This window comes from Rattus norvegicus, chromosome 8, assembly GCF_036323735.1.
Source record: "Rattus norvegicus strain BN/NHsdMcwi chromosome 8, GRCr8, whole genome shotgun sequence".
NCBI classification, from domain to species: Eukaryota; Metazoa; Chordata; class Mammalia; order Rodentia; family Muridae; genus Rattus; species Rattus norvegicus.
This window is the reverse complement of record NC_086026.1, coordinates 42,936,622-42,959,922: the sequence shown is the minus strand read 5'-3', so window position 1 is coordinate 42,959,922 and position 23,301 is coordinate 42,936,622. Positions and strand designations below refer to the sequence as shown.

Genomic DNA, 23,301 nt, shown 5'->3' with positions numbered 1-23,301 from the left:
AATAATTTTATTTTTGAACAGGAAGAAAACTAAATAAAGAGCTTAGACTCTGGGATATCTGTCTTTCCTTACCTTTTCTCTATCATTCTTTCTTTTCTAGATAAAGAGAAGGGGTTGAAAGGAAAAAGGGGACAGAGTAATATAAAAATTAGATAAATGGGGATTGATTATTAAATGTACTCTTAACGAATTTCATATTCATAACCCTACATTGGTAGAAATCTTTATATTTTTATTCAGGACTGAAGTTATATTTATTATATTCATATAGAAATTTTGATACTGATACAGATTTAAGATTTTCACTGATATAAATCTTTGTATATTGCTACAAAATTTAAAGTTAATTTTGTTACACTTTGATAGGCATTGCACCTATGCAACTCATTTAAAAATACAAGACTTAGACCCAGTCCTTTTAATAGCTTCAATTAAAAGCTGTTTAGAATAATTAAGTAATGCAAATTAATAATTAGATAGTGAAACTCATGGTAATATTGTATTCCAATTTAGTTAATTACAATATAATGTTTTCAGGGTAATTCATAAATAAAATAATTTTTAAAATTAATGTTTAACAGTTCACTTGTGTTATACATAGATGTATGGTCTTCAAGCCATCAGAGATTCATAGAATATGACACTTAATGTTGTTTCATTATTAAAAGATCTTTTGACTTCAAGACATGTCTGCTCCTGACAGTACCCCTATTCCACTTCAAAGAGGGTATTTAGCTTCAATACTTCCATGTGGAGTTGCTTTAATTGTGGAAGACTAGCCTCTAAGCAAGAAATGCCCTAATTTCATCTGTAGACTCATTGCTGTCCAAAATGTAAACAGATGCAGGATCGTCAACTACTAATGAAAGACCCCAGCTTAGCAGCAGTAACGCCATTTTGCAAGGCTATATTTAAGATGACTGGTTCAGAGAAAGGTTAGAACACTGAGTACACAGCGGCTGCCAAACAAGATGTGTTTGGTTGAAGGCCTGGCAACAGGAGGACTGCCGTTGAGCACCTGACAATGAGAAAAGCCCCGAGAGAGGTCCCACACCCTGGTGGGGGGCCGAGTCAGCCGTTATGTTCCAAGAAGGTAGCTAAGAAACTTGCCCCCGGGCTGAACCCTTGGGGGGCCGAGTCAGCTGTTATGTTTCAGGAAGGTAGCTAGGAAACTTGCCCCCGGGCTAAACCCTTGCCATATTAGAATCCACCAATTATATCCCTGTAACCATGCATCTGCTTCTGTATGCTTGCTTCTGCTCCCCAAAATCCTATAAAAGCCCATCCTTGGTTCCGTGGGGCGCGCCAGTCCCCCGAGTGACTGAAGCGCCCGCAGGTGCCTGTGCCTGTGTATCCCGACAATAAACCAAATCCTCTTGCTGATTACATCCTGTGGTGTCTCGGTCTGGTCTTTGGAGTTAGAGGGTCTCCATCCCGAGGGAAAGTTCTCCCTGAGAGCTTTTCATTTGGTGCGTTGGCCGGGAAAGGAGATCCTCCACCCAGGGACCACCGACCACCCACTGGGAGGTAAGCCGGCCGGCGTCTGTCTGTCTGTCTGATTTTGTCTCGTTCTGCCTTATTCTGTCTGTTCTGTGAGCGCTCAGCCAGGTCTGTTCTGTGAGCGCTCAGCCAGGTCTGTTCTGTGAGCGCTCAGCCAGGTTCTGTGAGCGCTCAGCCGGGTCTGTTCTGTGAGCGCTCAGCCAGGTTGTTTGGAATTTGGGCGGGACGAAGAAGGAGCTGACGAGCTCGGACTTCTTGCCCCGCAGCCCTGGAAGACGTTCCAAGGGTGTTAGGGGCCCGACTTTTCGGGGCCCAATCTGGGAGAGGAGAAAGATCCGGACTAACGGCACCTCTGTCTGTATTTTTGGCTTTCAGAGGGCCCCGGACCTTTGCCACCTCCATCTGACTTTTTGCTTTCAGTTTGGTACCAAAGCCGTGCAGCACGCCTGTCTGTTGTTTGTTTGACTGTTGGTGTTGTTTGTTTTCTCTGTGTTCTAATCTTCCTTAGAACTAACATGGGACAGTCCCTAACAACGCCCCTAAGTCTCACTCTTGATCATTAGAAAGACATCCACGACCGGACACACAACCAGTCCGTCGAGGTTAAAAAAAAGGAAAATGGCAGACTCTCTGCACATCCGAGTGGCCCACTTTCGGAGCGGGATGGCCAGTGAATGGCACATTTAATAAGATCATTATTTTACAGGTTAAAGATCGGGTCGTCCACGGACATCCTGACCAGGTTTCTTATATTATCACTTGAGAGAGTCTCGCCTTAAAACCCTCCCCCTGGGCGGAACCCTTCGTGGACCCGAATTGGCCTCCCCTCAACCCCCAGCCTGTCCCCTCGGCCCCGCCCGGTCCGCCGGCCACGTCTTCCTCTCTCTACCTTTGTGAAATCAGAGCCTTCTAAGAAACCTGTCCTCCCGGCAGACCCAAACTCCCCTCTCATAGATCTTCTCTCTGACAGGCCCGGCTAAAACGGAGGAGGCAGAGCCGCCGGCCAGATCAGTTGCCGGGCCACAGTCTGATAAGGGTTTCTCCCCTGTCGCAGGGAGATTGCACAATAAGCGCGAGGTGATGCCAGATTCAACCTCCCAGGCTTTCCCACTTAGACAGGGAACCGGTGGCCAGACCCAATACTGGCCGTTTTCAGCAGCTGACATTTACAATTGGAAACAACACAACCCTTCTTTCTCCAAAGATCCGGTGGCACTCACCGACCTAATAGAATCTGTTTTACTTACCCACCAGCCTACTTGGGATGACTGCCAACAGCTCTTACAGGCCCTCTTAACCTCAGAAAAAAAAAAAACAAAGAGTGTTCCTAGAGGCCAGAAAGCATGTTCTGGGAGATGATGGGCGTCCCACCCAGCTGCCTGAGGAAATTGATGCTACATTCCCACTTAAGAGACCAAACTGGGATTTTAATACAGCTGAAGGTAAGGGACACCTACGCCTTTATCGCCAGTTGCTTCTAGCGGGTCTCCGAGGGGCTATACGACGCCCTACTAATTTGGCTCAGGTAAAACAGGTATTACAGGAAGCAGGGGAAACTCCCTCCGCCTTTCTAGAGAGACTTAAGGAGGCCTACCGTATGTACACTCCCTATGACCCAGATGACCCAGGACAAATGACGAGTGTCTCTATGTCCTTCATCTGGCAGGCTGCTCCAGATATCAGGACTAAGTTACAGAGGTTAGAAAATTTGCAGGGCTATACATTACAGGATTTACTTAAAAAAGCTGAAAAGATTTTTAATAAGAGAGAAAATTGAGTTGAATCTTGGCCGCCGTAGTTCAGGGCCAAGAAAGGAAGGGAGATAGGGGGGAGCTCGAAAGGGGCTAAAGCTGGATAAAGATCAATGTGCCTATTACAAAGAGAAAGGGCACTGGGCCAGAGAGTGCCCCAAGAAGCCTGGCGGACCCCGAAAGCCTCGACCACGAACCTCCCTCTTGGCTCTAGATAAAGATTAGGGAGGTCAGGGCCAGGAGCCCCCCCTGAGCCCAGGGTAACGCTTAAAGTTGGGGGGCAGCCGGTTGCTTTCCTGATAGACACAGGAGCCCAACATTCAGTCCTCACTCAAGCTTCAGGACAACTCAGCGACCGGACGGCCTGGGTAGAAGGAGCTACTGGTGAGAAACAATACCGATGGACTACGGACCGCCGGGTTCAGCTGGCTACTGGTAAGGTGACCCATTCCTTCTTACATGTTCCGGACTGCCCGTACCCTCTGCTGGGCCGTGACCTGCTCACCAAACTAAAAGCACAAATTCATTTTGAGAAAGGAGGGGCCCAAATAACTGGCCCCCACGGAACTCCCCTTCAAGTTCTAACCCTATGAACTGGGACAGGACACTGGCTTGGACAGAGACTGGTGGGATGGGGTTGGCGCTCCAACAGCCCCCCTTAATTACAACTCCAGTCTCCATAAAACAATACCCCCTGTCCCATGAAGCTTATCAAGGTATAAGGCCTCACATTACGAGGCTTCTGGATCAAGGCATCCTAGTCCCCTGCCGGTCGCCTTGGAATACGCCTCTTCTGCCTGTTAAGAAACCTGGCACTGGAGCTTATAGGCCAATACAAGACTTGAGAAAGGTCAACAAGAGGATAGAAGATATTCATCCGACTGTTCCAAACCCTTACAATTTGCTCAGTAACTGTTCATCGATGAGAAACAGGGGTATGCTAAAGGGGTCCTAACACAAAGGTTGGGACTCTGAAAACGCCCTGTGGCCTACCTGTCTAAGAAATTGGACCCTGTGGCCTCCGGCTGGCCACCGTGCCTAAGGATGGTGGCTGCTATTGCTGTCCTGATCAAGGATGCTGGAAAATTGACTTTGGGACAGCCACTCACCATCCTAGCACCCCACGCAGTGGAGGCCTTGATAAAGCAGCCCCCAGACCGCTGGCTCTCTAATTCTCGCACCAAGCCTTGTTACTGGATGCAGAACGGGTTCAGTTTGGGCCCGTAGTCGCCCTCAATCCTGCCACCTTGCTTCCTCTACCAGAGGAGGCAGAACAACATGACTGACTACAAATCCTCGCAGAAGTACATGGAACCAGGCTGGACCTATCGGACCAGCCTCTTCAGAATGCTGACCACACATGGTACACGGATGACAACAGCTTCTTGGCAGAGGGAGAGCGAAAGGCTGGAGCTGCGGTCACTACGGAGGACAAAGTGATTTGGGCGAAAGCCCTGCCTGCTGGTACCTCCGCACAACGGGCTGAACTCATCGCCTTGACTCAGGCGCTCAAGATGACAAAAGGTAAGAGGCTAAATATATATACAGACAGCCGTTATGCCTTTGCCACGGTACACATCCACGGGGAGATCTACCGGAGGCGGGGGCTGCTCACATCTAAAGATAAAGATATTAAAAATAAGGCTAAAATTCTGGCCCTCTTAGAAGCCCTATTCTTGCCCAAAAGACTGAGTATTATACATTGTCCAGGACACCAGAAAGGGCACAACCCAGAGACACGAAGAAACCGGCTGGCCAATGCCACGGCTCGAGAAGCGGCCATGAACAAATAAATCTTGCCCTTAAATAGCCCAGACCAACCCACGCCCCCACCAATGGGACAAACCAGTTGGGTTTATGCCCATGAGGACATAGAGCTCCTAAAAAAAATGGGGGCCATCTACCACCCTCAACTAAAACAGTGGGTCTACAAAGGAAAGACAGTTATGCCAATAAAAATGACTTTTAAATTGATCTCCTTTTTACATAAATTAACCCATTTGGGGTTTAAAAAGATGACTAGATCGAGAAGAGATAAATCTGTGTTTTTTAAATCGGGACAAAGCGATACAAAAGGTGACTGAGAGTTACAAAGCGTGCGCTCAGGTTAACCCAAGAAAGACCATGATTAGACAAGGAGTTCATCCTAGGAGACACCGTCCCGACATCCATTGAGAAATTGGTTTTACTAAAATTAAACCAGGTATATATGGATACAAGTATCTCCTAGTGTTTGTAGACACCTTCTCAGGATGGGTCGAAGCCTTCCCCACAAAGCACGAGACTACAAAAATGGTCACCAAGAAGCTCCTCGAGGAAATCTTTCCCAGGTATGGCATGCCTCAAGCGTTGGGGTCGGACAACGGGCCCGCTTTCGTCTCCCAAGTAAGTCAGTTGGTGGCCAAATTGCTGGGGATTGATTGGAAATTACATTGTGCCTATAGACCCCAGAGTTCAGGTCAGGTAGAACACATAAATAGAACAATTAAGGAGACTTTATCCAAACTTACGCTTACAACTGGCTCAAAGGATTGAGTGGCCCTCCTTCCCCTAGTTCTATATCGGGCCCGGAATACCCCGGGCCCCCATGGTCTAACTCCTTTTAAAATAATATATAGAACACCACCCCCATTTGTCCATTTCTTTGATTCAAACATTGCTGATTTTGCTGACAGCCCTTCTCTGAGGGCCCATTTACAGGCCCTACAGATTGTGCAGAGAGACGTCTAGAGACCTTTGGCCGCTGCTTACCAGGACAAGCTTGAACATCCGGTGGTGCCACACCCGTTCCAGATTGGAGACACCGTGTGGGTACACAGACACCAGACCAAGAATCTCGAGCCACGGTGGAAAGGACCCTACACCGTCCTCCTGACTACCCCGACCACCCTAAAGGTAGACGGAGTCTCGGCTTAGATCCACGCACCACACGTCAAGGCAGTCCAGTCTGAGGAATTGACTAATCACAACACTACACCCCAGACATGGAGAGTTCAGCACACTCCAAACCCCTTAAAGTTAAAACTCCTACGTGGCTTCTCCTAGCCCTTTTGTGGCCTAGAGTCAGTGGGGAAATAAGCCCCCACCAGACAAAAATTTCTTGACCAAGTCGAGTGAAAGATTTCACTCAAAGTTAACAAAAAAAAAAATGAGAAAATAAAAGACCCCAGCTTAACAGCAGTAACGCCATTTTACAAGGCTATATTTAAGATGACTGGTTCAGAGAAAGGTTAGAACACTGAGTACACAGCGGCTGCCAAACAAGATGTGTTTGGTTGAAGGCCTGGCAACAGGAGGACTGCCGTTGAGCACCTGACAATGAGAAAAGCCCCGAGAGAGGTCCCACACCCTGGTGGGGGGCCGAGTCAGCCGTTATGTTCCAAGAAGGTAGCTAAGAAACTTGCCCCCGGGCTGAACCCTTGGGGGGCCGAGTCAGCCGTTATGTTTCAGGAAGGTAGCTAGGAAACTTGCCCCCGGGCTAAACCCTTGCCATATTAGAATCCACCAATTATATCCCTGTAACCATGCATCTGCTTCTGTATGCTTGCTTCTGCTCCCCAAAATCCTATAAAAGCCCATCCTTGGTTCCGTGGGGCGCGCCAGTCCCCCGAGTGACTGAAGCGCCCGCAGGTGCCTGTGCCTGTGTATCCCGACAATAAACCAAATCCTCTTGCTGATTACATCCTGTGGTGTCTCGGTCTGGTCTTTAGAGTTAGAGGGTCTCCATCCCGAGGGAAAGTTCTCCCTGAGAGCTTTTCACTAAGCTCAACCAAGACAGAGTCAGCTAGTCTTTCATAATACCAGATTCTCTTAAGGTCTTACAGATGTTTAGGCAAGATAGCTGAAGATAGATGCTTCAAAATTTTAAGAAATATTGTGGACTATTCAGGCATTCATGTGTCTCTGCCAATTTTCAAGTTTTGGAAGCTGTGTCATTGTGCTTCCTGCATATTCAGGTAATATTTAATTTCTTGTCAAGTTTTGATAGAGTTGAATACTAGCTATAGTTTCAAATTGAATTTAAGTTGTTTTGCATTGAAGCTCTTCTACATTTAAAAGGATAGTTTAAATACAAATTAAATTGCGGTATAGAATTGTAAGCTCTTTGAGTTAGGATAGATGATAAAATATTTTACCTAAATTGCCAAGTATATTGGACTAAATATTACAAGTATAATTTACGTTTAATAATTCTCATGATTGTTTTAAAATAGTTTTCTACTATGAACTATTTGTTATTCTAAGAAAAAAGCCATTCTAATTGGGCAAAAAGTGGAAAATATAGTGGTTTGTCCAGATGCTGATTGTATTCTGATCTTAATACTGGTTCCTCGAGATTGGTTACCCTGTTGAGCACACAAATACATACTCAGGTAATGTAAGGTAATTGGTCAATTAAAAGCTAGAGCTGGTGATTGGGTACTGGAGGAGAATATGGAACTCAAGGCTTGGTAGTGGGGCACAGGAAAGAAGAGAAAAGATAGTGAAGGGTAGAAAGAGGATAGAGAACCCTCAAAGGACCAGAATCATGTACCTGGGAGAAACTTCAAGTAGCAAGATTTCTTATACATCGGAATAAGTTAGTATAGTACTAGATCTGACCAATCTAGGCATGTAACTCTTAATTATAATATCTTGGTTTTCTGTTTTCTAGATGAACTTAATAGAGTTGGGAAGAGTAGCAACACACAATCTACAGAACAAAGAAAAATTAAAAGCTGAAAGTGAAAAGGGCAAAGTGACATACAAAGTCAGAATTATCAGAATTGCATCAGACTTCTCAAAACAAAATATGAAAGCTAGACGTGCTTGGACAGATGTCATACAGTCTTTAAGAGACCATAGATGCTAACCTTGACTACTATACCCATCAAAAACCCTAAATGACCATAAGTGAAGAAAACAATGTATTCCAAGGAAAAAAAAACAAATTTAAACAGTGTCTATCCACCAATACATTCCTACAGAAAAGTGTAGATAAAACTACAATTCAAGGAGGTTAATTACAACAGTGAAAACACAATAAAAAATAATTTCACACCAGGAAAAACAAAAGAAGGAACGTATATACACATGCATGCATGCACGTGCACATGCACAGCAGGCACACACCACCAACATAAACATCAAATGGACTGTAATTAACAATCATTGGTTATTAATATATTTCAACACCTTTGACTTAATTCCCTAATTAAAAAACACAGGCTGACAGAATGGATGTGAAAACAACATCCATCATTTTGTGGCATATATGAAATACTACTCAGAAATAAAGATAGAAATTACTTCAGAGTAAAGGGCTGGAAAAAGTTGCCCAAGTAAATAGACCCAAGAAACAGCAGAAGTAGCCATTCTAAGATCTAGAAAAATAGAGTCACAATCAAAAGAGATGGTGAGTGACATTTCATACTCATCAAAAAAAAATCCACCAAGATGACATCTCAATTCTGAATACCTATGATCCAAATGAAGGAGCAACTACATTCATAAAAGAAATATTATTGAAGTTTACATTGCACATTGAACAACACATTAATAGTGGGAGATTTCAACACTCAAATATCACCACTTAACAGGTCATAAAGACATAAAATAAACAGAGAAGTAATGAAATTGACCAACATAATGAATCAAATGCACCTAAAAGATATCTAGAGAACATTTTGCTTAAACAGAAAATATTCATTATTCTCAGCACCTCACAGAACCTTTTCAAGAATTGAACATATAGTAGGTGACAAACCAAGCCTCCATAGATACAAGAGAATTGAATTATTTTTTTCATCTTATCAGATTGCCATGAATTAAAGCTAGACTTCAACAACAGAAACAACAGAAAGCTCACAGTCTCTTGAAAATGAAATAACACTCTACTCAGTGATCACAGAATCATGGAAAAAATAAAGAAGAAATGAAAGACTTTCTAGAACTCAATGAAAATGAAGGCACAACGTACCCAAACCATGGAAAAATATGAAAGCAGTGCTACAAGAAATGAACATAGTACTAAGTGCCCTTATAGGAGAATTGGAGAATTCCCACACTAGCAATTTAAATTTACACCTGAAAACTTTAGAACAAAATGAAGCAAACATACTCAAAAGGAGTATGTCACAGAAAATAATTAAGCACATAGATGAAATCAATAAATTAGAAACAGAGGAAATCACTCAAAGAATCAAAGAAACCAAGAGCTGCCTTTTTGGGAAAAATCAAGAAGACAAATCCTTAACCAAACAAAGTACATCACAGAGAGACAGTACCCAAATCACCAAAATCAAATGAAAGGAGAGATATAACAGACAGAGAGGTAATTCAAGAATAAATAGGTCTTGCTTCAAGTGCCCATACTTCACAATACTGGAAAATCTAAATGAAAGGAACATTTTTCTAGTTATATATTACTTACCAAGTTTAAATCATGATAAGAAATACTAAATAGTCTGTTAATTGAGAAGGAAATAGCATCAGGCATTAAAAGATTCCCAAAACAAAAAAGGGCCAAAGGATATTTCTAGCACAGAGTTCTACCAGTCTTTCAAAGAAGAGATACTGCTAATACTCCTCAAAGCATTGCATAGAATAGAAACAGAAGAAGCTTTGCTGAATTCATTCTTTGAGGGAACAATCACATTGGTACCATAACCACACAAAGACCCAGCAAAGAATTTTTCTTATGAATATTAAAGAAAATCAATAAAATATTTGCAAACAAAATAAAGAATACATCAAAACCGTCATCTACCATGATCAAATAAGTTTCATTACCATTGATGGATTTATGTATATTGAACTACTGCCACATCCCTGAGATGAAGTCTACTTGATCATGGTGGATAATTGTTTTGATGTGTTCTGGTATTTAGTTTTTGATAATTTATTGAGTATTTTTGGGTCAATAATCATAAATGAAATAGGTCTGAAGTTCTCTTTCTTTATTGGGGCTTTGTGGGGTTTAGGTATAAGTGTAATTGTGGCTTCATCGAAGGAATTTAGTAGTGCTCTGTCGGTTTCTATTTTGTGGAATAGTTTGGACAATATTGTTATGAGGTCTTCTATGAAGGTCTGATAGAATTCTGGGCTAAACCTATCTGGAACTGGTCTCCTTCTGGTTTGGAGATTAATAAATGCTTCTTTTTTTAGCAGTTATGGGGTTGTTTAGATGGTTTATATGTTCCTGATTTAATTTTGATACCTTTTATTTTTCTAGAAAATTGTATATTTCCTCCATATTTTCCAGTTTTGTTGAATATAGGCTTCTGTAATAAGATCTGATTAGGTTTTTAGTTTCCTCGTATTCTGTTGTTATCTCTCCATTCTCATTTCTCATTTTGTTAAGTTTAATACATTCTCTGTGCCTTCTGGTTAGTCTAAGGGTTTATCTAATTGCTTTTCTCAAAGAACCAGTGCCTAGTTTTTTGATTCTTGAATAGTCTTTTTTGTTCTACACGGTTGTTTTCATCTCTGATACTGATTATTTTCTGCCTTCAACTCCTCTTAGGTGTATTTACTTCCTTTGTTCTAGAGCTTTTAGGTTTGCTGTCAAGCTGCTGATATATGCTCTCTCCTGTTTCCTTTTGCAGGCACTCAGAGCTATGATTTTGCCTCTTAGCACTGCTTTCATTGTGTCCCATAATTTTGGAAATTTTTGCCTTCATTTTCATTAAATTCTAAGAAATCTTTAATTTCTTTCTTTATTTCTTCTTTGACCAACTTATCATTGAGTAGTGCATTGTTCAACTTCTATGGATTTGTGGGCTTACTGTTGTTTCTGTTGCTATTGAAGACTAACCTTAGTCTGTGGTGATCTGATAGGATGCATGGAATTATTTCTATCTTCTTGTAATTGTTGAGGCCTGTTTTGTGGCTGATTATATGGTCAATTTTGGAGAAAGTACCATGAGGTGCAGAGAAGAAGGCAGGCCCTTTTGCCTTATAAAGAATGTTCTATACGTGTCTGTTAAGTCCATTTGATTCATAACTTCTGTTAGATTCTCTATGTCTCTGTTTATTTTCTGATTTCATGATTTGTCCATTGATAAGAGTGAGTGTTGAAATCTCCTACTATTATTGTGTGAGGTGTAATGTGTGCTTTGAGCTTTAGTAAGGTTTCTTTTATGAATGCAGTTGCCCTTTTATTTGGAGCAGTTACCAGGTACCAAAGTCAAATCAGGATCAGATAAAACATCTAAACTGTCCCATAACTCCTAAAGAAGTAGAAGCAGTTATTAAAAGTCTCCCAACAAGAATAACAAAAAGTCACATGACCAGATGTGTTTACTGAAGAATTCTACCAGACCTTCATAGAAGGCCTAATATCAATACTGTCCAAACTATTCCACAAAATAGAAAAAAAAGGAACATTCCCCAATTCCTATTATGAAGCAGAAATTATAGCATATACCTAAACCACACAAAGACCCAACAAAGATAAAGAATTTCAGACCAGTTTTGCTTATGAATATCTATGCACAAATATTTAATAAAATTCTTACAAACTGAAATTCAGAATTCATCAAAATGATCATCCACCATGATAAATCCCAGGGAAGCAGGAATGGTTCAATAGATGGAAATCCATCAATGTAATCCACTATGTAAACAAATTCAAAGGAAAAAAAACACATGATCTTCTCATTAGATGCTGAGAATGAATTTGACAAAATTTGACACTCCTTCATGTTAAGGGCTTGGAAAGATCAGGAACTCAAATCCCACACCTAAACATAATAAATGAAATGTTCATCAAACCAGTAGCCAACATCAAACTAAATGGAGAGAAATTTGAAACAATCTTACTAAAATCAGGGTCTAGTCAAGGCTGTCCACTGTCTTGCCTCTTATTCAACATAGTACTCAAAGTTCTAGCCATAGCAATCAGAAAACAAAAGGAGGTCAAATGATACAAGTTGGAGAGGAAAAAAAAAAAGACAAAATTTCAATATTTGCCAATGATATGATAGTATATTTAAATGACTCCAAAAGTTCCACCAGAGATCTACTAAGCCTGATAAACAACTTCAGCAAAGTGGCTGGATATAAAATTAACTAAAGAAAATCAGTAAACTTCATCTACTCAAAGGATAAACAGGCTGAGAGAGAAATTAGGGAAATGATACCCTTCAGAATAGTCCCAACTAATAAAACATAAGTGAACCAAGCAAGTAAAAGATCTGTATGACAAGAATTTCATTTCTCTGAATAAAGAAATTGAAGAATATTTCAGAAGATGGAGAGATCTTCCAGGTTTATAAGTTAGCAGTATTAATATTGTAAAAATGGCCATCTCGCCAAGAGCTATCTATACAGATTCAATGCAATGCCCATCAAAATTCCAAGTCAATTCATATAGAGTTAGAAAGAACAATCTGCAAATTTATTTGGTATAAAAATTAATTCAGGATAGAAAAAACTATCCTTAAAAATAAAAGAACTTCTGGGGGAATTATCATCCCTAACCTCAATATCTATTACAGAAAAAAAAAATAATTTCTATTGGTACAGAGACAGGCAAGTAGACCAATGGAATAGAATTTAAAACCCAGAAATGAACATACTCAACTTTGGTCCCTTAATCTTTGACAAAGAAGCCAAAACCACCTCATGGAAGAAATATAGCATTTTCTTTTTCCTTTTTCATTCTTTTTTTTATTAGATATATTTCTTTACTTACATTTCAAATAGTATTCCCTTTCCCAGTTTCCTGTCCGTAAGCCTGCATCACCACCCTCTCCCCTAGACTGGTATTTCCCACATCTACCTCCCTTACCACCCCCCTCCTGACATTGCTCTGCACTGGGGGTCCAACCTTGGCATGACCAAGGTCTTCTCCTTCCATCGGTTCCCCAACAAGGCTATTCTCTGCTACATATACAGTTGGAGCTCTGGGTCAGTCCGTGTATAGTCTCTTGGTAGTGGTTTAGTGTCAACGAGGGTGCTGAGGATACCTAGAAGAGGATGGGGGACAAGAGACACAAAGAAAGATGCCAAGACAAGAGTCTGATCAAGGCCACAATTTTATTTTTTCCCAAGCCTGAATTTATACCATAACATGGGTAAGAGAGAGGGGGCAAGTGGGAAACATTTATGCAGGCCAAAGACACAGTATTCTTGTGGTCAGCTGATGTCAACAGGATGTTGGTTTTTCAGAAAGGTCATCACATTGGGTATCTTGACATCAGATGTATTTCTTAGCAAGGTCAGAACTTTATCATATCATTATTCATCCTGACCACCAGATTTGTATTAGTCTTCTGCAGCTGGCTGTGGATTTTCCATGGACCTAGTCATACTTAACTCTAACCATAATAACATCAATAATGGAGGATTTCAAGGGCATCACTCACAACAGTTTAGTTTCTATAAGCTCTGGTTGGTTGGCATTGTTGTTCTTATGGGGTTGCAAGGCCCTTCAACTCTTTCAATCCTTCTTTCTTGTCAAGAAGGAGTGGGAGCATCCACATTTTGGTCATCTTTCTTCTTGAGCTTCCTGTGGTCTGTGGATTTCATCTTGGGTAATTCTAGCTTTGGACTACTATCACCTTATCAATGAGTGCATACCAAGTGTGCTTTTCTGTGATTGGGTTACCTCAGGATGATATTTTCTAGTTCATTCCATTTGCCTATGAATTTCAAAAAGTCATTGTTTTTGATAGCTGAATAGTACTCCATTTTGTAGATGTACCACTTTTTTTAATGCATTCTTCTGTTGAAGGGCATCTGGGTTCTTTCCAGCTTCTGGTTATTATAAATAAGGCTGCTATGAACATAGTGGAGCATGTGTCTTTGGTTTTTGTTTGTTTGTTTGTTTGTTTGTTTGTTTTTGGAGTATCTCTTGGTTATATGCCCAGGAGAGGTACAGCTGGATCCCGAGGTAGGGGTAGTGCAATGTTTAGTATTCTGAGGAACTTCCAGACTGATTTACAGAGTGGTATACACCAACAATTGAGGAGTGTTACTCTTTATCCACATCCTCGTCATCATCTGTTGTCACTTGAGCTTTTACTCTTAGCCATTCTGACCGGTGTGTAGTGGAATTGCAAGATTGTTTTGCTCAGGATTTGGCAGGATTAATATAGTAAAAATGACCATTTTGCCTAAAGCAATATACATATTCAATGCAATTCCCATCAAAATTCCTACTCAGTTCTTTATAGAGATAGAAAGAGTAATTTTCAAATTTATTTGGAATAACAAAAACCCAGGATAGTGAAAACTATACTCAACAATGAAAGAACTTCTGGGGAAACACCATCCATAACTTCAAGCAGTATTATGGAGCAATAGTTATAAAAACTTTAAGTTATTGGTACAGAGACCAGCAGATAGGTCAGTGGAACAGAATTGAAGACCCCGAAATGAACTCCCATACCTACGGTCACTTGGTATATGACCAATGGGAGATAAAACCATCCCATTGAAGAAAGATAGCATTTTCAAAACATGCTGCTGGTTCAACTGGAAGTCTGCATGTAGAAGAATGCAAATCACTCCATTCTTATCACCATGTAGAAAGCTTCAGTGCAAGTGGATAAAGACTTCCACATCAAACCAGGTACAGTAAAACTAATAGAAGAAAGAGTGGGGAAGTGTCTCTAACACATGGACACTGGGGAAAATTTCCTGAACAAAACACCAATGGCATATTCTGTAAGATCAAGAAAGACAAATGGAACCTCAGAAAACTGCAAAGTTTGTGTAAGGCAAAAGACACTTTCATTTTGACATAACAGCAACTAACAGATTGGGAAAGATCTTTACCAATCCCATAACTGATAGAGGGCTAATATCCAAAATATACAAAGAACTCAAAAAGTTAGACTCCAGAGAACCAAATAATCCCAACATCTCCCCCTTCCTTATAGTCAAATGAAATGGTGGCCAAATGGCTGTGCTGTCCTGCCGTGAGCCCTGCGGGCACAGCGTCTGTCTTAGGTTGGAGTGATATTTGTTACATGGCCAAGAGAATCTTGTGGCCAGGGTCTATTATGGGATAAGGCAGCAGCTAATGGTGGCCCTCCTGTCTTAGGCCCTTTATTCATGAATATCTCACTCTCTTACCTGTTATTGACTGTTCAGCCCAGCACACAGGGGTGATGATGTGTTGATGTTTCAGCAAAGGCATCAGGACAGCAGGCAGAAAAGTTTGTTGGCCTCATTTGGCTGAAGGACAAAATTGTCCTTGCCTGGGCTGGGAGAAGATGTGTAGGTGAGCTTGGCCATCATCGAAGGCATCCTCCATACCTAGCCTATGATGATATACCTGAATAGGTTTTGCTGCCATATTATCTACCTGTTGTTTAACAAAGATGGTTAAACGATTAAATGCCCAAGTGCCAAAAGATATAACTAACAGAAGTCCTACTAAGGGGTTCAACAGAGAGGGAACCAGGGTGGAAAACCAAGGGGAGGTGGAGAACCAATTTTGATATCAGCTCTCAGCTTTTCCTCTTCTTCATTTTCTCTTTTCCAAGCCTTCTTTGACTTTTTTCATGCTCTCTTTAACCATTTTCTAAGACACTGGAAGTATACAAGCACTGCCTTTCTCTCACAAACCAGAATTCACTGTGATTGCTCAAAGTTAGGAAATTAAAGGTAAATAGCCAATCAGAAGGAAGTACATTTGTTAGCTTGTACGGTTTATGTAAAAGGGCAACAGACAATTGTTCTTTCTGATTAACCTCTGACAATTAAAAACAGTGTGGGTCAAAATTAAAATACTCAGATATACTTAAAACACTGCTCCATTTTTGATAGATGTGGAAGTTTAAAAATTCAATGAATTTGTATGATTGTAAATGTTTACTGTGAAATATCACAGAAGGGATGTCACCAGGCAGGGAATTACAATTTTAACTGATATCAAACACCTTAAATAATTTGGAGAAACCTCAGCATTGAATTATAACCATCAGGAACAAAAAGACATTAATAGTTATCTCATGCATTTTATGTCAGAAATAAGCAAACCCCAATTCAGGACAGTACAGTATCAATAACTGAAAATTAAATAATATGTTGATACATAGAAGGAAAAATAACATGTTCAATGACATTGTTGAAATTCTCAAAATAATTCGAATAGACAATTCAATTTGGGTTCTTGCAACAATCATAATTTTGTTATCCAAAAAGCCAAACCCTGAGAAAGGTATCACATTGTAGAAGTATACATATTTCAGCTGTCGTGAAGTGGGTGGTAGAGCTTTCAATTCTTCTTGTGCGATGGCAATGGACACAAAGCAGTGCAATTCTCTGAGCAAGCAGCTCCTCTCAGTAGATTGCAGGCAGTAGATGAAGTCATGTGCATCCTGCACTGTGTTGAGCACCTCCATTGCTCCTTCTTGGGGTGAGTGCCCAGAAGCCAATGAGTAGGAATGCACAGGCTCTTTTAACAGTTTTGTGGTAAATATAATCCCTGTATCAGCACTTGATTGAAACATTCTAAGACACCAATTATATCCATGTATCCAATCCTGGTTTCAACCCACAGAGGTAAATTAGGTATTTAGCGAGATTCACCATCCCCTTGTTTTAGAATTAGAACCTTCACAACAGGAATCTGGGACATGAATATTAGTAGGATGGAAAGTATTACAAGTCAAACAATGCAGTATATTAGGTGACAAAATTCTTAAGAGCAGAAGAAAGGGGCCAGGTGAGAAAGCTAGGGGGTTGTTCTGCTGGATCAACCAGATCAGGTGATAAATAGCATTCAGTCACACAGCTAAACAAGGAAGCTTTCTTGGGATGAAAAGGTCAGTGCAAAAATGACTGCAAGCTTTGTGACTGTGAAACAGAAAGGCAAGCAGAGGGGCAGTTGGAGTCTGTTACCGGCTGTCTCTCTGAATTTAGATTCTCCTTTAAGGAGTACCTGCCTTCAGTGTCAGCTCAGTGGCTCTGCCTCTCAAGAGACCCAGCCTCCAAAGGACACTAGGCTTCCAGTAAGAACTAATAATAAAAGGATGGAGAGATGGTTAGGACCTGAATGCTAGATGCCAAACGACTGACAAAAGAATTGTATGGCTCATCTGCTTTAGGGGGGAAGTTTCTTTCAGGCTGTCAGACATGCCTTGCGACCTTCAGCCAAAAGACCAGGAGAAAGTAGCATTTGAGTATTAAAAGGGGGCTCACCCAGGGGGATGTGATCTGACTAAAGCCTCGGGTATCAGAGAGTAAGCTATAGTCAGAGATAACTCTCTATAAGGACTCTTTCTGCTGCTGTTCCTGAGGCAGATGTCCAGAGTTGAGTGGGGCTTCCTACCTCTTTTATCCAATAAAGAGATTGGTAACACTAGAATACTGACCTTTAATGGAACTACAGCCCTCCGCGTGCCTCTGAATTCCAGGACTTCAGTAGTAGCCCTTCACCAAGCTGTTTCACAGGGTTAAAGGCCCATGGAAAAGAAAACACTTATCCTGACCTTGGCCACAGCCTCTAGTTGGAGTAAGCAGAAGAGCAAGTGCCAAGACTTTCTCCTGTTATCATCTAAGAGAAAACACAACAAAAGCCTGTTCCAAATTCTGTCTGGCAAAACAATGTTCCTCTCAGTCTGCTGCAGACTCTTCCTGAAACTACTTTAGGGGCTCCTCTGCCCTCTAACCTGGGGCATTTTGACCACAGGTCCAGGACTGATTGCTGTGGGGATAGGATCAGAGTCACTCTCTATGTCAATTATGACTAACAGGGAAGGTGACTTAATGCTAGATATCAACTTCTCTCTTGGAATAGGCAGCAGATAAGGCAGGCTCCCTAAAAGAACTTCTCTTAATGAACCCTCTTCTGTGAGCAAGTGTTGAAGGTCTGGCCACTGAAGGCAGTGACTGGAATGTTTTTCATGGCCAAAAGTCTCATAATAGTCTTTACAATAATCATTAACTCACCAATATCTTTTTGCTGTCAAGGCATCAGCCCCAGCCGGTTTCATCACCTTGAACTTCCTCCTACGCTGACTTGGCCTGAGCTGCGCTGCTGCCCGCGTGCAGCCTGCAGCTTGCTTGCTAGCAGGCCCGCTCGCCTGCCACCCTTAGCCCCTCACTTCCTCACTCTGTGCTGTTCCTTCCTTAGAAGCTGTGAATGTCTAAGCAACAGGGAGATCCTTTCTTCAGGATTCAAGGCCAAGCTTTCAGGTTTTTGTTAATACCTGCTTCAGACAGGATTACTCGGTAACCTGGAATCCTTCATACACATGTGTGATGAACTGTTAACAGCAGCTAGACTGGACAAGGAGAACAAAGGGAAGGGCATCTCTCCTTGGGGAGGAGGCTCAAGAGAGCAAGACAAAACTCCCTGGCAGAAAACAATTTCTCTCAAGCAAATCATTCCCAAGTTAAGCACCAAGAGGACCAAGTAAAACTCTTTGACAAACAAAATAGGCAGTTCCATGATTTCAAACACAGTTGTCAGTCAATGATTTCAAACACAGTCGTCAGTCCAAGTCCAAAAATGAAACAAAAGCCAAAAAGACATGACAATACCACAGAAAACAAACTACACAAACACGACAAAAACAAGGCAACCTAACACATCTCTGATACCTTTCAGTATGTGGCCAAAATTGCAGCTTAACCTTAGCTGCTTCTGGCATGAGGTGGACTGTCTGATCACACTTCCCAATGGGATTCTAGAGTGCCCTCTAGATTCCTTTCTCTCCTAGAACATCCTCCAGGGCCTGTGGCCTGTGACAACTAGCATGTCTGCCTCTCACTGCTGTAAGCCCTTCAAAGGGACCCATAGCAACCACCAAGGGGAGTGTAACCCCTCTCCAGGAGGGACTTGAAGCCCCCTCTGAATGGACTCAAACCCTTCAGACAGCAGAGGTGGACAACACAAGACAACATGAAACAAAGATGAGACAACATAACACAGAGACAAAAGAGAAAGTAACACAGAACACAAAACACAGATTTGCTGGATCTTACCTCTGATCTCTTTGTCAATTGTGGTCTGGGTATACATAGTTCTCAGATGATGCACCAAAATGTTGCAAGACCCCATAGTGGCCTGACCTCAGAGTGCCCCTCAAAGAGCACTGATTGACAAAGCTGCAATAGCATGAGGGTATAAGGTTTTTAAACCACGTATGTGGAGTTGCTCATCCACACAGGGAGAGGCAACCTTGAACCCAAAAACCACACAACTTTTATTCATTAAAGAGGGCAGACTTCAGCAGCAGGGTTAGCTGGCCCAAGAAAATAATCACTAACTCTGCACTGTCTTTTGTATAAATTGTTTATTCCTGGGGGAACTATGGACAAATATTTCCTACAAAATATAAGAATTACTTTAAATTTTTTTCTTAACCCTATTCCTCGCATCCTGAGTGACTCCCTGAATCCTGTCACAAAAGGTGACTGTAAAATGCTTGTCCCATCAATCACCACTGAGATCTGCATTGTCCCGGGAGAAACACACCAAGCCTCTAAACCAATGTCAGGTGCTCCATGGTTGCCAGAAGCGCGGGAGCAAAGGCTCCGAGGAGGAGAAAAGGCTCCGATAAAGAAGGAAGACAGGCCTGTCTATTCATGGGGGATGACGTTCTCCTCCAGGAGACCTCCAAATAGCCACATGCTGGGCACCATTTGTCAACAAGGGTGCTGGGAGAAATGGGGGACAAGAGACTCGAAAAAGAATGCCAAGAAAAGAGTCTGATCAAGGCACCAATTTTATTTTTTTCCAAGGCTGAATTTACACCATAACAGGGGTAACAGAGAGAGGGGGCAAGTGGGAAATATTTACGCAGATCAAGGACACAATAATTGTGTGGTCAGCTGAGGTCAACAGGATGAAAGGTTACAGGTCATCACATTGGGTATATTAATGTCAGATGCATTTCTCAAGAAGGTAAGAACTTTATCATATCATTATACATCCTGACAACCAGATTAGTATTAGTTTTCTGCAGCTGGCTAGTGATTTTCCATGAACCCAGTCATACTTAACTGTAACCAAAATAATAACATCAATAACGGAGGGTTTCGAGGGCATCGCTCCCAACAGTTTAGTCCATGTCAGCTCTGGCTGATTGGCATTGTTGTTCTTATGGGGATACAAGGCCCTTCAGCTCTTTCAATCCTTCCCCCTGTCAAGAAGACGTGGAATCATCTGCATTTTGGTCATCAGCTTCCTGTGGTCTGTGGATTTCATTCTGGATAATTTGAGATTTTGGACTAATCACTTATCAATGAATGCATACCAAGTGTGCTTTTCTGTGATTGGGTTACCTCACTCTGGATGATATTTTCTAGTTCATTCTGTTTGTCTATGAATTTCACAAGTCATTATTATTGACAGCTGAATAGTACTCCATTGTGTAGATGTACTACATTTTTTGAATCCATTCCTCTGTTGAAGGGCATCTGTGTACTTTCCAGCTTCTAGTTATTATAAATAAAGCTGCTATGAATATAGTGGAGCATGTGTTCTTGGTGTATTTTGGCGTATCTCTGGGTTATATGCCCAGGAGAGGTACAGCTGGATCCTTAGGCAGTGCGACGCTGAATTTTCTGAGGAACTTCCAGACTGATTTACAGAGTGGTGTACACCAACAATGGAGGAGTGGCACTCTTTCTCCACATCCTCGTCATCATCCTTTGTCACTTGAGCTTTTCTTCTTAGCCATTCTGACTGGTGTACAGTGGAATTGTAAGATTGTTTTGCTCATGGATTAGTGGGATTAATATAGTAAAAATGTACATTTTGCCAAGCAATCTACATATTCGATGCTATTCCCATCAAAATTCCTACTCAGTTATTTATAGAGATAGAAAGAAAAATTTGCAAATTCATTTGGAATAACAAAAAACCCAGGATAGCAAAAATTATACCCAACAATAAAAGATCTTCTGGGGGAATCACCATTCCTAATTCTAGCAGTATTACAGAGCAATAGTTATAAAAACTGTAAGGTATTGATACAGAAACAGACAGATTGGTCAGTGGAACGGAATTGAATACCCAGAAATGAGCCCACACACCTATGGTCACTTGATATATGACAAAGGAGTTAAAACCATCCAATTGAAGAAAGACAGAATTTTCAACAAATGGTGCTGGTTTAACTGGAGGTCCAAATGTAGAAGACTGCAAATCAATCCATTCTTATCACCCTGTAAAAGCTTCAGTCCAAGTGGATAAAGGAACTCCACATCAAACCAGATACACTCAAACTAATAGAAGAAAAAGTGGGGAAGTGTCTCAAATACATGGGCACTGGGGAAATTTTCCTGAACAAAACACCAATAGCATATTCTCTAAGATGAAGACTAGACAAATGGGACCTCAGAAAACTGAAAAACTTTTGTAAGGCAAAAGACACTGCCATTATTACAAAACGGCAACCAACAGATTAGGAAAAGATCTTTACCAATCCCACAACTGATAGAGGGTTAATATCCAAAATATACAAAGAACTCAAAAAGTTAGATTCCAGAGAACCAAATAGCCCCATTAAAATGAGGTGCAGAGCTAAACAAAACATTCTCAACTGAGGAATATCGAATTGACGAAAAGCACCTAAAGAAATGTTCAACATCCTTAGGCATCAGGTATGCAAATCAAAACCACTCTGAGATTACACCTCACACCAGTCAAAATAGCTAAGATAAAAACTCAGGTGACAGCAGATGCTGGCGAGGATATGGAGAAAGAGGAACACTCATCTATTGTTGGAGGGATTACAAACTGTTACAAGCACTCTGTAAATCTGTCTGTAGGTTCCTCAGATAATTGGACATTACACTACCTGAGGACCCAGCTATACCTCTCTTGGGAATATACCCAAAGATGCTCCAACATACAACAAAGACACATGCTCCATTATGTTCATAGCAGCCTTATTTATAATAGCTAGAAACTGGAAATATAGCATTTTCAACAAATAGTACTGCTTTAACTGTAAGTCAGCATGTAGTTTAATGCAGATCAGTTCACTCTTATTTCTCTGTACCAAGTGTAGGTTCAATTGGATCAAGGACTTCCACATAAAAGCAGATACACTCAAACTCATAGAATTAAAGTGGGGATGAGTCCTGAACACATGGACACTGGGGATATTTTTCTAAAGAGAACACCAATGGCTTATGGTCTAAGATCAAGTATTGATAAATGGGAACACACAAAATTGCAAAGTTTCTGTAAGATGAAGGACACTGCCAATAGGATAATTTGGCAGGAAAAGACAGGAATATAGATCTTTACACATCCTACATGTGATTGAGGGCTAATACTCAATATATACAAAGAACAAAAAAAATTAGAATCCGATATTCAAAAGACTCAATTAAAAATTTGATATAGACCCAAACAAAGAATATTCATCTATATTGAGTAACTGAAAAGTCCCTAAATAAATATTCAACGTCCTTGGTCATCAGGGAAATTCAAATCAAAACAACCGAGAGATTTCACCTCATGCCAGTCAGAGTGGGTAAGATGAAAAACTCAGGTTACAAGAGATGCTGGCAAGGATGTCTAGAAAGAGGATAACTCCTCCATTGTTGGTAGGATTGTAAGCTAGTAGAACCACTCTGGAAATCAGTCTGGTGGTTCCTCAGAAAATGGGATATAGTACTACTTCAGAACTCAGCTACACCACTCCTTGGCATATTCCCTAATCATGTTCCATCATAGAACAAGGACACATGATCCTCTATGTTCAAAGAAACCTTATTTATAATAGCCAGATGCTGGAAAAACCCAGAGGCACGTCCACAGAGGAGTAGAAACAGAAAATATGATACATTTACAAAATGGAGTACAACTCAGCCATTAAAAACAACGACTTCATGAAATTCATAGCCAAATGGATGGAATTACAAAATATAATCCTATGTGAGATAACCCAATCACAAAAGTCACACATTCTATGCACTCACTGTTAAGTGTATATTAGCTAAACAGCTCAATTTTCCCAAGATACAGTCCACAGACCATATAAAACTCAAGAAGGAATAACATAATATGGATTCTTCACTTTTTCTTAAAAGGGGTAACAAAAGTATTCCTAGGAGGAGATATGGAGACAAAGATTGTAGTAGAGACTGCAGT

The 23,301-nt window shown here is 41.1% G+C and overlaps 1 long non-coding RNA gene across 1 annotated transcript; it reads left to right on the top strand.

Moving 5' to 3' along the window:
• The first annotated feature begins 863 nt into the window (after window positions 1–863).
• Window positions 864–6,931, top strand: LOC134480015 (uncharacterized). Its single transcript, XR_010054123.1, has 2 exons — window positions 864–1,658; window positions 1,705–6,931. It is a non-coding gene; the product is annotated as an uncharacterized LOC134480015 (long non-coding RNA).
• The last annotated feature ends 16,370 nt before the right edge of the window (window positions 6,932–23,301 follow it).